At 40.4% G+C, this 18015-nt stretch overlaps 1 long non-coding RNA gene across 1 annotated transcript; it reads right to left on the bottom strand.

The window, feature by feature from the left end:
- Positions 1-152: 152 nt before the first annotated feature.
- On the bottom strand, positions 153-5577 carry LOC110726027. The gene is made up of 5 exons (XR_002512289.1): positions 5290-5577; positions 1181-1281; positions 1052-1098; positions 748-943; positions 153-665 (listed from the first exon to the last, which is right to left on the bottom strand). It is a non-coding gene; the product is annotated as an uncharacterized LOC110726027 (long non-coding RNA).
- Positions 5578-18015: the final 12438 nt, after the last annotated feature.

Raw genomic sequence — 18015 nt, 5'->3', positions numbered from 1 at the left:
GCTAAAGCAAAAGAGTCGCAAACAAGTTTTAGGAACTTGTAAACCGTTCACAGGGTGAAAGTTATACCCCTTCACGATCCATGAGAATGCTAACTCCATAGTGGTCTGGAACCATGACCGGATATTCGGGGATGAAGCTACAAATCCAACCTAAAAGAGATTGAACTTGCCCTAAAAACAGGCCTCTACTTTATGGGAAATTCTCTATGGTAACCCCCAATTTGTGTAACACTGAAATGGTGACCTCCTTTTTTCATAAAATGACCCTACTTATAAAATTAATCATAGTTATAACATTAATCATCATATTAGATATAATATGATTAACTATGGTTAAGTTTTTCCCTCCAAAGGGACTTACCACCTGTTATAAAACATCGAATCCTCTCTCCTTCCCTATTCTCCCTCTTTAAACCCTTATTTCCCTATTCTAGAGATTTGCCACACACCACCCAGACATCTTTGTTCACTAAGACTTACAGTGAGGATGGACTTACCATCTTGGATCTCATATCCATCATCACTAGGGTATTCCTTACATGCCCAAGATTCTTGTGTCATTTCTTGCAGCCTCTTCAAAATGTTAGGACATATGTCATTGTCATTCCAATTTGCTGCCTTTTGTTTCCTATTGCACACTCTCACCATTATTGCTCTCCTTATACCTAAAATAAGACAATTGCAGTATAAATAAGTCACAACTGAAGCATTTGCAAGTGTATATGTGATGAATGTTTACAAAGTTACCTTCTAACAAAGTCAGTACAGGTCTTGCTCTATCAATTCCTAGAGTTGCATTAAACTTTCAACAAAATTACTTTTGTTAACATCACACTTGATTTCCTCATTAAACTTATGTTTAGTCCAGGTGGACTGTTCCCCAGCCTTTGAAAGCCATATCAATGCAGCAGGGTTGCCTTTTTGTTGTTGCTCCATGGCTTTTCTGAAAGTGAAATCAGAATATGCATCACAAGCTTTCCAAAACGAACTGAACATTAGTGGCCCAGGAAAGACCTTTTTCTAATTTTTTACCAAATGCATACAACAATACCTCCTTCCAACTTTGGGACACAACTCTTTCAGAGCTGCTTCTATACCCTATGAAATAGTTTAAAGCAAAGTATTAGGTTCAAAGCAAAGCGAAAACATAAAAAAAAACATTAAGTGAAGGGAATTATACCTTCTATCTATCAGAAATAATGCACCATTGATCACCTCTTCCACTATCCTTCAACAGATTCTTTAAGTGCCACACAAAAAATTTCCAGTTGTCTGTATCCTCTGTAGACACAATTGCCCATGCAAAAGGGAATAACTCATTATTTGCATTAAGTGCAACTGCTGATAAAAAACTCCCCCATAATTTCCTTTCAAGTGTGCCCTATCCACACATATAAAGCTCATACAACCATTAACAAGTCCACCAATGCAGCCTTTGAATGAGATAAATATGCTGATAAATTGCAGTGGCCTGTCAACATGATCAATTGGAGTCCATGCACAGAAAGTAGTTAAATCCTGGGTTTGTTGCTCTGACCATCTCACAGTAAGCTGGTAGATGATTGTATGAGGTGTCATGACCTCCATGTATCTCTCTTAGAGTGATAGGTCCTATTTTGCACATGTTTTAGGTGGGTATCTAAGCTCATTTGATTACAAAATTAGAGATCTTTAGTGCAAATTTGCATTATTTGCTTAAGTTATGCTCTACTACTCTTCGTTTGTGTGTTTTGATGAATTTCAGGTGATTTATATGCAAATGGAGTATGGTTGGCTAATATTGAGTATAATAATCATGGAGTATGAAAACATATTGCTTAAGAATATCAAAACATGTGTTCAAGACGAACTTGAGTGAAAATGAAGCAAAACGTTGATGAAATACTTGACAAATATGACACCTGTTCACTTTTATGCTCATAACTTTTGATATACAAATTATAATGGAGTGATTCAAATTGCATTGGAAAGTAGACTTGAAGACCTTTCCAACGATATATTACACGCCTCAAACGGGCTCCGGATATGAAGTTATGACTTATTTAAGATGAGTTAAATACAAACTATTTGCTGCAGCCTCTACGTGCCCGATCGGGCATGGTCCGCCCGGTTGGACCGGGCACATAGGAGTTAGATGATTTTTGGTATTTTCGAAGGTAGCAAGCAATTTATGAAGACCGCCCCACGCGCCCGATCGGGCAAGGTCCGCCCGGTTGGACCGGGCATGTGGTGGAAGAAGTGCTACGAAGGAAAGCAACTCCGTACTCTCACCGCCCGATCAGGAGGTGCTTGCCCGGTTGGACCGGGCACAGTTATGCGACACTCTGTATTATTATTTTCTTATTTTTAGGTCATTAAGGGTATAAATACCCCTTGTAATCTTCATTAGAAAGAAGTTTTTTTTTTCCTTTAGTCCTCTTTCTCTCTCTAGAGTTCTAGTTTATTACTTTGAAGCAATTTTAATTCTTTCCATTAGATTTGAGCATTGTTCTTCAACAATTTAATTCCTTTCAATTGAAGAATCCTTGGTATTCACTTCTACTTCATTCTCTTTCAATTATAATTGCTTTTCAATTATGTTTTCCATATTTATGATTGTTATTGTTTCTTTCAATATGTGTGAGTAGATTTTCTATTCCAAGATCTAGGGTAGCCCAATTATGATTGATGCATGAATTAAAACTTTAAATTCTCTAATGACTTTTACAATTGCTATGCTAATTTGATTGTGATTATGTCAATACTAGGTTAGACGTAATCTTAGTATTGTGATTATTCCATTGTTTCTATCACAACGAGAGTTGGATTTAAACGGATTTGAGTAGATCAATTTAGGGTTTGATTTTCAACATGAGAATAGTTGGGTTGATGATTGGGAAGTGAGAGTAATGTGTTTAATGTCTCTAATATGCATGATACCATGAGAATAGGCTTGATTGTATGTTAGGGAAGCCATTGATACTCGAGAGAGGTCCTTGGTATTGATTAAGGTTTACTTTTCCCCGTTCAATTGGAATTGTATGTTAGGGGTAGAAATATAATCGCATCATTCGTAATTGTGGTGATACTTGATCTTGGATGTTTTAATTATTTAATTTCTTCATATTCTTTAGTTTATTTTCGAATTTTCCATACATTAGTTCTTTAGTTAATCGATCATTGTTGAATTCTGCTTAGTAATTACTTGAGTCTAAATAGTTATTGGTGAACCATAGTCTCTTGGGATTCGACCCTTACTTGCCAGTCTACATAGTAGTGGTTAGTTAGGTTATTTTTGCTAGGTGTGCGACACGCCTATCATAGAGCCATGCTTCTCATCCTATGTAATGAACATGCTGACATTTGCACACCATACCTTTGCCACAACAACTGATTAAGTGACTTTGCTGGAATATCATTATGTTCTCTGATATCCTCCATTAATACCCTAGCTGCCCATTTGGTTGTAACCATTGGATTCCTTACCTCCAACCCAGAACAAGTGTGCTCCATACTTTTTATGCTCTTAATAGCCCAAGATACCCCATCTGGAAGCATGCAACCTCCACTCACAAATATTAGAAGAACACCTCATAGTCCACCTAAAGTTACTTCCTTTATCCAGAACCACAAAAAATCCACTTTGGATACAATAGTCTACACCACATCCCTTAAATGTTTCTTGTCTATAAAAATCTGCCAAGGTTTGATGACTATTTTCCCAAATTCTTCATCATTGTAAATCTCCCCATTGTTATAAAGCCTAGCAAAATAGTCCTCAGCCTCTTTTTCATTTTCCCAAATCGGGCCTTCCCATGGATCAAACTCATCATTTATAGCACCATCATCTTCTACTTCCATTTCATCAAAGTCATCATCATCTCCATCATCAATGCTATCATCATCATCAAAACCATCATTGCCACCCAAATCAGCATTCTCCTCAACATCATCTTCACTGTCTACATTCAAGGTATAACCTTCTCCCAAACTAACAGTGTTCTGGATTGAAAGATTAGTCTGTGAATCAGAGCTGGACCAATCACAAGACCCTTTCTCTTTGCTGTGGTCCTAGGAACTCTTCTACCTATGGATGCAGCTGTGTAAAAAGACCTTGAAGACCCCCCTTATCTTCGAAATTCCCACCTCTGATCATATGCACTTCTGACATAGGTGGGACCATGACACTTTGGTTATCAACTCTTATTGTTTTGGTTAGCTCACCATGGGTTTGAGCCCTCTTTTTAGGGCTTCTTCTCAGTATTTGTACAGGTTGCAGTACTAGTTGCTCAACTACCATAGGTGCCTTTCCCTTTTGATTTTTTCTTGCTGAACTTTCTACCTTAAACTCTTCAATTTGCTTGTTGTACATAGCCACCAAATCTGGATCCTGCAAATCCAAATATCGCTCACCTCTTCCCCTCCCTTTTCCTCTCCCTCTTCCCCTACCTCTCCCCCTACCACTCCCTCTACCTGCCCCCTCATCAATCTTTTCCCTACCATCACTCTCTTCCCTATCCCTGAGAATATCAGCAAATGTGATTTCATTATGTGGACTATATGGGTCATCATCCTCATTCACTAGGTTATTAACTTGAATGTGGGTTTCTCTTCTTCTAGATGTGAGTTTCTTAGCCATAATTGTTTATTCAACAACTACAGGTTTCTTGAAACTTCCCTCCTGCCCTATCAAACTTCTTCTAGGTGGCACAACACTACTGTCAGCAACTATGTGGCCCATATCTCCCACATTCTGGTTCCCCTCACTAGCTAGTTTAGAGTCTCTCAAAGTTCTAGCAGTCTTTATTAACTGACTAGGTTCTACTGCATCACCAACCCATATGTAAATAAACTCTTTTCCTGGTAAGTTACTGAACATTTTCATCAAATCCCTATCATTATTCAATACCACATGCTTCATTTTGTAAACATATTGAAAACTAGGATGTTTAGGTTGGGGTTTACTACTTTCTGTAGCCTTATCCCAATACTCAATTACTAAGTCAATTAAGTTCACTTTGTCAATGTCCTCAACAACCAAATCAACATCATCCCCCCTATATTGAAACCTTAAAACCACAGCATCACTCATTCTGTGTTTTTCCCCAAAAAAAAAAAAAAAAAAACAAAATCAATTTTAGAAGCATTTCAAATTATCAGCAACATCAACAACCACAATCATAGTCAAACCAAGAAACATCGCAATACCCAGAGTACATAAATAGCAAAATTCAGGCTGAAATAACAGGGTACATAATACGCATAAATAAAAAAAAGAGAGAAATCAAGATTAAAGCTAAATAACCATACCTGATCGTATTAAAGTTTCAAAGTTGCATAAAAATTGAGTCTTTCGCCAAGCCCTCACACCCACAGCACCTATTTCGCAAGCAATTTCACCACTAACAACTACCCACAATTTTTCCTTTTCCCTTTCGGAGTTCTCACATTCAATTTCTCATAATTTAATGGCCTTCAACCGTCGAATTTTAATGGGATGAATTAAACACTTCTGGGGTTTTTTGTGTCTCGATGTTTTGATGGGACTGCTTATGGTTATCGAGGGCAGAAGATGAAAGGAATTAAAGAGGGGATGGAGGGAATTGTATGTTGTTGGTTGAAATAAAAAAAAGGGTACTTCTGTCTTTTAGTCTGTTTGTTAACCATAGTTAATCATATTAACTCTAATATGATGATTAATGTTATAACTAGGATTAATTTTATAAGTAGGGTTATTTTATGAAACAAAAAACAAGGAGGTCACCATTTCAGTGTTACACAAATTGGGGGTTACCATTGAGAATTTCCCCTACTTTATTCTTCTCATATTCATGTGCGCTTTTTCACTAACATACAATCAATATATTAATCCTAAACCTGCTTAATCTATTTTGGCTGAATATTAATGCACAAACAAATCCATTATAGGCGATCACTTGAATTATAATCACATTAGCCTATAAAAGATTATTAATTATCTTATTAAGCGTGATTTCAAATACAAATTCCCTTTAATCCTGCAAGAGAGGACGTGCTCAAGCAACAACAGTAATAATATAAAGCAACATAATAATAATGAATCATAATACAACAATCATCATCATCAAAATAATAATCTCAAAGTATGATAATAGCAAGACCCTAAGCATGATACTAACAAGATAGAAGAAAATAGGAAGCAACCTAAACATGATACTAGAAAGCAATAAATAACATCCTAATATGATACTAGGATTTAAAATACGGAAATTTCACCAAATGCCCCTGAGTTATTTTTTTATTCACCAAATACCCATCAAAACTTTCAAATTCACCAAATACTCCTGAGTTTAAGAAAAATGTCACCAAATGCCCTTAATGACTAATGGCGGTTAACACCGTTAGTCATTAAAGACTAATATGCCATGCGGCAGCCTCTAATTAGTTGTTGTAATATTAGTTAATTAATTATTAAAAAAAATTTAAAATTTAAAAAAAAAACATTACAAAAATTAATTTTTTTTTTTAAAAAAAAACCTCACCACCCCCAACGGCCCACCACCAGCCACCACCCCTCCCCCTGCGCCGGTGGTCCATTTTCGCTGGCGAGGGCAACCCCCCACCCTCCGACACCCCCTCCCCTACCCCATTCCCTTCTCCCTGCGTTTTCCCCTCACCTTAAACCCTTCCCCTACCTCGAAAAACCCCCCATCCTTCACGGCCGGCGCCTAAACACCCTCCCCGGCGCCAGTAAACCACTTTCGCCCCACCCCCCGCCATCCCCACCCCCTTTCCCCCCTAAACCACCACCCTAAAAACTAGAAACCCCCCAAATCGAAAAAACCCCAAATCAAAATCTAGGGTTTCGATTTGGGGGGTTTTCGGTTTTTTTAGGTGGTGGTTTAGGGGGGAAAGGGGGTGGGGATGGCAAGGGTGGGGAAAAATTGGTTTGTCGGCGCCGCGGAGGGGGTTTGGGCACCGGCCGTGAAGGAGGGGGGGTTTTCGAGGTGGGGGAAGGGTTTAAGGGGAGGGGAAACGGAGGAGAAGGGGCTGGGGGTAGGGAGAGGGTGGGGGGTTGGCCTCACCGGCGATTATGGACCCTCGGCGCAGTGGGGAGGGTGGGATCTGGAGGTGGTGGCTGGTGGTGGGGTTTTTTTTTAAAAAAAATTAATTTTTTTTATTTTTTTTCAATTTTTAAAGTATTTTTTAATAATTAATTAACTAATATTATAACAACAAATTAGAGGCTTCCACTTGGCATATTAGTCATTAATGACTAACGGTGTTAACCGTTGTTAGTCATTAAGGGCATTTGGTGACATTTTTCTTAAACTCGGGAGTATTTGGTGAATTTAAAATTTTTTATGGATATTTGGTGAATAAAAAAATAACTCGGGGCATTTGGTGAAATTTTCGTTTAAAATAATCTAAACATGATTTCTATAGAAATATAGCAATAAAAATAACTTACTTTGTTGCCTTGTATCTCTTTCTAATAACAAAATACACATGTTAGTAACTTCAAGGAAAATATTAAATCAAACAATTAATTTAAATAATTGAAATAGAGATTTGGGACCAAACCCTCAGAAATTATCAACCTTTCACATCTAGGTCAAAGGCAACTTTGAACTTGGCTAGGTGTGTCTATAACTCGTGAATGCTTTATTTTTATTTGATAAGAGAAGACTTAGAAAGAGGCAGAAAGAATAAGCTTCTAGCTTGAGAAAGAGAAGAGAAAGATGATTGTTGATGATCAAGCTTATTGATACTTGAAAAGTCCGGGGTGATAGGCCCTCTAGTTATAAGGAAAAAAGAGGGTCGAAGGAATAGAAGAGAATCCGAATTCGAATCGAAATAAAACTCGACTGTCAGCAGTTTTTACAAATTTTGTTTTTATCATAACTTTTGATCCAAAAGTCTAAATAAGGCATATAATATGTCGTTGGAAAGCTCTTTATGTTGACTTTCCAATATAATTAAAATCATATTAAAATCTTTAATATTTTGTAGAATAAAAGATATGGCCGAAATAGTGGGACGGTGTCAATTTTGAATAGACTTTCGTATTTGTTTCATATATTTTTCGTTATATATTGGAATTAATATTATAATATATCATTTGAAAGAAAATATCAATATTAATCCAACCATATAAGATTCGGATAAAAATAATTAGGCACGAAAATAATATCTTATCATCTTTGAACATCTTTCATTTCGAATAAAATTAGGACTTAAAAAAGGAAAGTTTTATCCAATTTCAATCTCTTTAATCTTATCTTTTTTAAAAAGGATAATTAAAATATTTTAAAAACTTATAGAATCTTATAATAAATCCTTATTAGTTTAGGGTTGGGATTTAACCTTTGAACCCCCCACATGATCATTGAGTCGTACGTAAAATCCAATTTGGGCCTAGTTTAGTATTTTAGCCATAACTTCCTTATTATTCGTCGGAATTGGGCTTATAATATATCATTGGAAAGCTCTTTTCAAACGCAATCCAACCACATTATTGGACCAAATCAAATTGGACTGAACATTTTCAATAAATAGAAAAGTATTTTTATTAAAACAGCCGCATCACAAGACTTTTCACACTTTCACTTCGTTCGATAATCAATGACGTGAAAGGTATTCATCACTGGGTTTTGTTTTTGGGGAGACACAATTATTTTTCTACAAGAACGATGTCTGCAAATAACTCAAACAACCAATTCTCGTTACGCTGAATTCTCAACAAGGAGAAGTTGAGTCGGCTAAATTTTCTTGATTGACAAAGGAACTTGCGTATAGTTCTCATGTAAGAGCAAAAGGAATATATCCTTGATGAGGAAATGCCCGAAACTTCGAATGAGGAGGTTACTCAGGCTGCCCTAAACCAATGGCACATTGCCAATCGGGATGTCAAATGCATTAATGTGGCCACAATGTCTCCCGAGCTTCAAAAGAATTTCTTTGAGAAGGAGACAGCTTTTGAGATCATTTCTGAGCTGCAGAACATGTTCCAAGAGCAGGCCTGAACTAACAAGTTTGAAACTCATAGGCATATGCTTGAGAGAAAGCTCAAGAAAGGAGAGTCTGTCAGCCCACATGTACTCAATATGATAAGATTATTTGAAACCATGGGAAGGCTTGACGCGGGGTATTCAATCGAGATGGCAATTGACATCATTCTCCACTCGCTGCACAAAGGCTATGATCAGTTCAAGATGAACTATAAACATGCATAGCATGGAGAAAACCCTCACCGAGCTTCATGGTATGTTGAAGGAAGTCGAGCAAACGCTCAAGGATGAGGGGAAGCATGATATGCTCATGATAAAAAAGGGAAAGCCTTTTAAATTCTCAGGCAAGAAGAAGAAAGGCTTTAAGAGGAAGGGTAAGAAGAAGACCTTTCCGCCAAAGCGTAAGGCTACCAAGGATAACAAGGAGAAGAAGGTAGAATCTTCTAAATCTAATTCTGAATGCTTCCATTGCAAGAAGAAGAAACATTGGAAGAGATATTGCCTCAAATTCAAGGAAGATAAGAAGAACGGAACCGTTACTTCTAGATCAGGTATATTCGTTATAGACTTAAAGTTCGCTAGCTCAACATCATGGGTATTAGATACCAAATGTGGCTCACACCTTTGTTCCAATCCTCAGGGACTAAAGAACATTAACAAGCTAGGGAAGGGAGAGGTTGAAATCCGGGTTGGCAATGCAGCCAGAATTGCAGTCGTATCCGTAGGAACTCTGATTTTGTCTTTGCCTTTGGGGATAGTTTTGGAACTTTAAAACTATTTTTATGTTCCCAACATTACCAAAAACATTATTTCAATTTCGGCGTTGGACGCCAAAGGTTTTAAGTTTCGGGTAAAGGACAATGAATGTTCGTTTTTATCTCGATAATGTTTTATATGGTATTGCACATTATGAATATGGTCTTTATATGCTTTCTTTAGACAAACAAGTTTATAATGTGAATAATACCACCAAGAAATCTACGACTATGGAGTCAAATCAAACGTACTTGTGGCATTTTCGTCTTGGCCACATTAACATTAAATTCATCAAGAAACTTGTACATGAAGGTGTTCTTGACTCATTCGATTTGCAATCGTTTGAGAATTGCAAAGGATGTTTATTAGGCAAGATGATTAAGCAGCCATTCTCCAAGTTTGGAGAAAGGGCAGGTGACTTGTTGGGCCTGATACACACCGATGTAAGTGGACAAATGAGCTCCACCACAAGAAACGGACACTGATATTTTATCACCTTCACAGATGACTATAGTAGATATGGCTATGTCTACCTTATGTCGCATAAATATGAATCGTTTAAAAAGTTTAAAGAATTTCAGAGTGAAGTTGAAAATCAGCTTGGCAAGAAAATAAAAGCCCTTCGATCGGATTGAGGTAGTGAATACTTAAGCCAAGAATTTGATGATCATCTGAAAGATAAAGGTATACATTTTGAATTAACACCTCCAGGAGCTCCTTAGTGGAATGGAGTATCCAAAAGGAGAAATCAAACCATGTTGGACATGGTACGATCAACAATGGGTCTTAGTGATCTTCCTATCTCTTTCTGGGGACACGCACTTCTAACTACACCACTAACACTGAACCGTGCTCCATCAAAAGCTGTAGAAAAGACTCCATACAAGCTATGGACAAAGAAACCTTGTAGGTCGTCTATTCTAAAGATATGGGGATGAAAAAAATATGTCAAGAAATTGATTTCTAAAAAACTTCATCCTAAATCTAACAAGGTTTACTTTGTGGGCTACCCAAAAGAAACCAAAGGGTATTACTTCTACAATAAATTCGAGAACAAAGTGTTTGTTGGTCGAGATGGTGCCTCTTTTGAGAAGGAGAACCTTTCCAAAATGACAGATGGGAGGAAAATCAAACTCGATGAAGTTCGAGAGGACGAGCAACAAAATCAGATTGACGGTCAAAGTGCTCAAACAACATCTGTTGACGATGGTAAAAATGTGCAAAGTCAAATCGACAATGCAAATGCTCAGTCTGTTACCTTGCATAGGTCGTAGGTGTCGAGGTCTCAACCTGATAGGTATCTTGGTATTGTATCAACCTGATAGGTATCTTGGTGATGGATGGAGAAAAAACGGCAACCTACAAGCAAGCGATGGCGAGTACCGACTCTGCTAAATGGAAAGAGGCCATGAGATCCAAAATGGATTCCATGTTTGAAAATCAAGTATGGGACTTAGTTGACTTACCCGAGGGTTACACATCTATTGGATGTAAGTGAATTTTCAAATTGAAAACTGACAAAGATAGAAATGTATTCATTTACAAAGCTAGATTGGTAGCAAAAGGTTACAGGCAAATTCATGGTATTGATTACGATGAAACCTTTTCTCCGGTCCCAATGCTTAAATTCGTTCAGATCCTCCTAGTGATTGCTGCATATTACAACTATGAAATATGGCAAATGGACGTGAAAACCTCCTTCCTCAATTGGATTTTGGAATAAACTATGTACATGACATAGCCTGAAGGTTTTGTCAACTAAAACAATACTGGAAAAGTTTGTAAGCTTAAAAAGTCTATCTATGGGCTAAAGCAAGCTAGCAGAAGTTGGAATCTACGATTCGATGAAGCCATCAGTAATTTTGGTTTTATCAAGAATCCATATGAATCTTGTGTTTACAAGAAGGTCAGTGGGAGTGACATCGCCTTCCTAGTATTATATGTCGATGACATATTGCTCATTGTAAACAACATTCCGATGTTAGAGTCTATAAAGGCCTGGCTTGGAAATTATTTTTCGATGAAAGACTTGGGAGAGGCTTAGTACTATTGGGTATAAAGATCTATAGGGATAGATCAAAAAGGATGATTGGATTGAGCCAGATTACTTATATTGATAAGGTACTAGCACGATTCAACATGTAGGAGGCCAAGAGAGGTCACCTACCCATCTCACGTGGCATAACCCTGAGTAAGAAGCAGCGTCCTAAGACACCTGATGAGCGAGAAAGGATGAATCAAATACCATATGCTTTGCTAATTAAGACGATCATGTATGCCATGATATGTACTTCGAAAGATGTATTGTAAGCCTTAAGTGCTACGAGCTGATACCAATCAAACCCAGGAGAGGCGCATTGGACTACGGCTAAGAATATCTTTAAGTACCTAAAAAGGAACAAGGATAAATTCCTAATATATGGTGGCTCAGAAGAATTAGTTGTTGAAGGTTATACCAACGCAAGCTTCTATACAGACAGAGACGATTTCAAATTACAATCTGGATAAGTGTTCTATCTGAATGGGTGAGCGATTAGTTTGAATAGTGCCAATCAGAGCACAACAGCAGGTTCTACAACTAAAGCCAAATACTTGGTAGCTGCTAAAGTGGCTAAGGAGGTTGTTTAGATTACTAAGTTCGTTGGTGAACATGATGTTGTACCCTCTATCAAGGGTCCCATAGCCCTCAATTATGACAACAATGGAGTTATTGCTTAGGAAGAGAGCCAAGGGAACATCAGAAGGTCAAACTTGTTTACGAAGATTTCACATGATAAGAGAATGGTAATCAGAGGGTGAAATCATAATTTGCAAAGTTGGAACAGACGACAATGTAGTCGATCCACTTACTAAACATTTGCCTCAAGTGAAGCACAACAAGCACGTTGAGGCAATGGGAATCAGGCACGTTGGAGATTGGCTTTGATTTCCCTATTTAGTTTTTTAATTAATTTAGTACATTTTAATGTAAGACACTAAGATGAACCATTCAAGCTTTAGAGTAATTTAAATTTCATGCAATTTTATCACTACATTTTCTATCTAATTGTGGTTTAAGATTAATTAATGATTCCATTTGATTATGAGAATATTCAAAATAAGGTATCAAGATCATACTTGGATAAAGAAACACCTATTAAGTGAATATTGAATATTATAATCGAAAATTATCCCTAATCGAGGTCATTAAATCATGGACGATTAATGACTGCTTGAGATTAGTGTTTCGTTTGATTTATAGCATTGTTTCCTTGTGCTACAAGGACATGATTGTCATGAATCATTTACACAGGTATTGGTTTAGATACATACTAGATCAACCTATGAGAGTACTTTAAGATATATAAACATCGTCATAAGTGTTTCGGGGTTTTCTGATGTCCTGCGGGAGAGTTACAATTCCGAGACTGGAACCGGACGCCTGTACCTGCAAAATAACGGAGACTCCTGAGAGCTCCGCCTCCAACGGTCAAGTTAGTACCTGATTAAGGAGTAATCAATACAGAAAGTAAAGTAATGAGATCTCTCTAGGTGAGAGTGCTTAGTGTTGGTAATCTGCGTCGTTAGCGAGATTAGCCGGTTGTTAATAAGTCTGTTCTTCTCTGCTTGATCTCTTAATTATTCGGTCCTCTTCTGTTGTTTTATTAATGAGGATTAATCGAGTATTTATAGCCTTGGGAAGCGTGCAACTCTCTAGGTTTAAGGTAAACCTAGGGCTGATCGGGCCTCTAGACTGAATTGGGCCTTGATGGCCGGTTGTCCCACTTGGCATGGGTGGACACGTGGCGTGTCTTAAGTGGTCCATGGAGGACGTATCTGTGATTGACACGTGGCAAGCTCCTGTTGGTCTTTGCGAAGGACACGTGGCGGAACCTGGTTGGTCCACTTGTCAGATGGTGATTGGTGGATAAAAATCCCCTAATCATTTGCCCCTCACAGGTGGCACGCGACTGGTCACGTGTCGCCTGTGACAGGTGTCGCACGGTGACAGGCGACGGCCCGTTACAGGTGTCACCTTGCAGACGGCCGAGAGATTTTCCCGCCCAAATTTGAATTCGGAAGCGACCCTTCGCCTTCTCATTTCGCCTATAAAAGGAAGTGCTGACTTCGGTCATTTTCACATTTGAGAATTTTTGCGAGAACATTCGGACCCCTGAACTTGCTCTGACATTTCGGACTTTTTCTGCCTACCGCCTGTTCTGACAAGCCGACTGACCCGAACTTCCAGGACTTCATCAACCGTCACCCGTTCAGGTAACTCAGTTCTCTTACTCTTAATTTTCTTTTTATTTTTTGAAATGGCACCATGGAAGCACACGACACGCCCTAAGTTAGTGATCAGCCGGTCACCGGGGACGGCTGAATCTAGGACTAGGAGTGCCGCCTGCCCTTTTCTGGACCCATCTTTGCCCTTTATACAAAGTCCGACTGAATCTGTGTCTATGCAGAACGTGATGGCCAGAACAAAAAAGACTGCTATGATATCAAACTCAGACGGCTCCTCCCAAAGGGTGCTCCTTAGCGAAACATCTGACCAGGCGCCAGATGTAGAACGAGGCGACTGTCAAGCTGACAGTTCTGAGAGAGGGACCAAGGTGTTCCCTTCTCATCTAACCGTGGACATGTCTAATTTTCCTTCTGCTCCTTCTAAGGGAGAGGAGGCGGGCCCCTCTAGGAGAGGGGAGGAGTCGTCCTCTTCGGACTCGTCAGGGGACGAGTCCGAATCCAGCTCTTCTGACAGTAGTTCTTCTGGCTCAGAAGAAAAGCATAGCCGCCTACAAGAGGCGAGAAGTTCTCATGCAGTGGAGAAGGGGGATAATTGGGCAGAGCCGTCCGCCTCTTACAGAGAGGAAAACGCCCCTTACTACTGCAGGGTGCCCCGGGGCCGGATTGCAACCATGCGAGACAACGTGGCGAGCTTTATTGCTAACCACAAAATGGGCCCGGAGTATTTACTGTTTGTGCCGGATCCAGAAGATACTGTCGTCTGGCCGGCTGGTACCAGCTATGGTGATGGCTGCTTTGGCTGCTATGTGGCGGCCATCAAAGCTGGACTGCGCTTCCCATTACATCCGGCTGTTCAGCGGATTTTAGATGGGTATGATCTGGGGTTATGGCAGTTAGCCCCCAACTCTTGGGTAAACGTACTCGGCTATGTGGCCGGGTGCGAATTGAACGGGGTGGAGCCAAGTTTTGAGGCTTTCGCCCACATGAACTATCTCAGCCGGACCCCTAAGTCGGGAGGTACCGGCTGGTATCAACTAACAAGCCATAGGGGTTACCTCATGACGAGAGGTAAGGCAAACAAATGGAAGGATTGGCGGAACACCTTCCTTATTATCGAGAGTTCAGACACGGAGCTGAACAAACGTTTTAACAAGTGGAACAGGGATCCGCCTCTTCTCGCAGGCGGCCGAAGCATGCCGCCTGTTCCCCCAAAGGCTAAAAAAGAGATCCTGGACAAAGGACTCTTCAAAGTAGAGACTAGGGTGAACTCTACTTCAGGGGTACGAGAGCAAGTACCCCTAAATTGCGTCCCGAGCTTCAAGTGGCTCTATGACGAGTACTTCTTGGCCGCCTGTGGCCTCGGCAGTCGGTGCTCTAGAGGTAGCCGGCCTGACGAATACTTTGTTTCTTCACGCCTTGTTTACTTGGGATTTTTACTAACTTTGCTGTTTATTTCTTTCAGCCGACGCCATGAGTAAAATAACAGCATCTAAGACTGCGGCGGCCATGCTGCGGGTCTCGCTAATGAAGCAGTCGTATGCCGACTCCCCCAGCAAGGAGGCACCCTTGGTAAGCTTTGAAAACTCTTCTCCTTTTAGTTGTATTATGCATATACTAACTCTTTTTGTTTTCAGTCTGGCACTCCAAGGGCTTCTTCCTCGCAACAGCCGGACCCCAAAGCCCGGAGGACGACTGTTGCAAGCTCTCCTGGGTCTTCCAGGAAAACAGTGGCGGCTGAGAAGCAGCCGGCCACTTCTTCAAAAACCCAGGCGGGGCCGCCTAGATGTAAGGACCCTTACTTGTAAAAAACTCACCCTTGCTTCCTTCTTGATTAAGTCTAACTTGTTTTATCCTTTTACTTAATGCAGCCGGCCCCCAGGGACTTGACTTGGTTGAGGTAGCCAAGTCAATGGTTAAAGTAGTTCCTCCATCTGACAGGGAGGCGGTCAAGGGTGCCGGCACCCTTGACCTCGATGGAATTTCAGGGATTCTAGCCGAGGTATACTTAGCACCTTTTTGAGCTTTTGAGTTCCAGGACGCCTGTTAACTCTTTTGATTGGAAACTGACGCCTGTATTTCTTTGTACTTAGGCCCTGCTCCGAGTCAACAGCCTTCGCAAGCCGATTGATCGGAAAAACAAAGAGGTAAAGGCCGCAAAGGCTATGGCCGCCTCCAGCTGTGATAAGGCAATGTTTCAAATTGCCCAAAATGAAGTACTGACCATTGATCTTCTTTATTATCAGGCGCAGGCGACCGCCGCTGTTCGGGCTCAGCTAGAGGCGGCCCAAAAGAAGGTTGACGAGCTGGAGGGGACCGTCACCAAACTTAAAGCCGAGCTGAAGCCCCTTCGCCAGAAAATGCACTCTTACGAAGCCATGGAGAAATCTTTGGCTAACGTAAAAGAACGCCTGGTGAACCAGGAGAAGAGTCTTACCCAAGAGCTCTCGGACAAGGCCGAGCAAGAGAAACAAGAGCTCGTCCGGGAGATGGTGGAAGACTCCGCCCAAATCCAACGCATGACCTGGGAACGACTGTTCCCCAGTGCCGACTTTGCCTCATGGGAAAGAACGTACCGCCAGTGTTCGGAAATATATAATCAACAGATCCTGGCGGCTGCTGAAGAAGAGGCGATGGACGTTGCGTTGGAGGAGGAAGAGCCGGTTGTGGCGCTTGTGCCACTTGGGGGTAAGGCATCAAAAGATGATGCAGCTAAGGCCGAGTCCAGCAAGAAGAGTGCTGACCAGGCGGCTGCTGCTGATACTGAACTGCCCCCTTCTTAAGCTTTAAGTATATTTTTTTTTTTTTTTTTTTTTTTTTTCACGGCCTGCGTGCCGTTTGCTTTGTAATTACCCGGCCAGGGGGCCGGGGTTTTGAATATTCTGCTGGTCTTTTATGGCCGGCTCATTTTAATCAAAGTTTTTGTTTTTGTTCAAATTTGTCTAAGTATTTGAAATTTGCTCACTTGACCGACTGTTGTGTATGGCCGAACGTTAAGACAGGTATAAGTAGTAAGTATGCCGCCTATGCCCCTGGACGACTGGTTGTCTGTTTCCAGGATAGATGATCAGTCGGCCATTTAATCAATCGGTATTCGAACTCTTTATTCAATTTGACCAAGTAAATAGAATTACCTAGTAGCCAAGGAATTTAAGTAGGAAAACAAGCGGCGGGTACCGGTTGTTTCCCTTTATTGCCAATGTTGGCTTTTAACTCGTTATTTGTTAACCTAGCAAGAGTATTGGTTGAGAGCCTTTGTTTATTAAAAACAAGTGGACGACTCATACCTTTTAGGCTTCATACTAAGTTTGAGTGACTATTAAGTTAACATAGGAGTTACTTAGTCTTTGTCACAATCTTTATTGAGTAGTAGAGGTATCAGGCGGCGTAGGCCGGCTAGACCCCTTGATTCACCAATGTTTGTTGGCTATTAACTCAATAGGTTATCCAGTAGGAATAAGGGTTCAAGTGCCCTTGTTTGTTTAAAACAGGCGGACGACCCAAACTTTTTAGGTTCCATACCAAATTTGAAGGAGTGACTATGAGTTAACTTTGGAGTTACTCAGTCGCCGTCACTTTTGTTTGAGAAGTAGAGGTACCAGGCGGCGTAGGCCGGCTAGACCCCTTGATTCGCCAATGTTTGTTGGCTATTAACTCAATAGGTACCCCCTGCATTTATCCCAAGTAATACAGGCGGTCATCTGACTCAGATGTCAACTGCTACCACTGGTTTGGTTAGTGATAGAGTTATCCTTGTCTCAAAAACGGCTACGTGGTTGCCCTTTGGGACAGTCGTATAGGTGCCGTGTAATTAGTTTATAGAACAATGTTCCACCCAAAAGGGAGCTGCTCTCTGCGACGAATTTCATCCTAATGGATGCCGCCGGACGCCTGCTATAATGTTGGGACAGGTCGGATTAGTTTTTAAAAGTTTGGATCAGTTGACTAGGCGCCTGGTCTGATCATTCGGCCAGTGGCCTTGGTAAGTTCTTGGTGAACGTAGGTGCTAAGTAAAAGAAGGGTAGCCGCCTGTTAGGTACAGGATCGATCAGGCCCTAATCTTTTT

The sequence above is a fragment of the Chenopodium quinoa genome, unplaced genomic scaffold (genome assembly GCF_001683475.1).
Source record: "Chenopodium quinoa cultivar QQ74 unplaced genomic scaffold, ASM168347v1, whole genome shotgun sequence".
Taxonomy (NCBI): Eukaryota; Viridiplantae; Streptophyta; class Magnoliopsida; order Caryophyllales; family Amaranthaceae; genus Chenopodium; species Chenopodium quinoa.
This window is presented reverse-complemented; position numbering and strand designations above follow the sequence as displayed.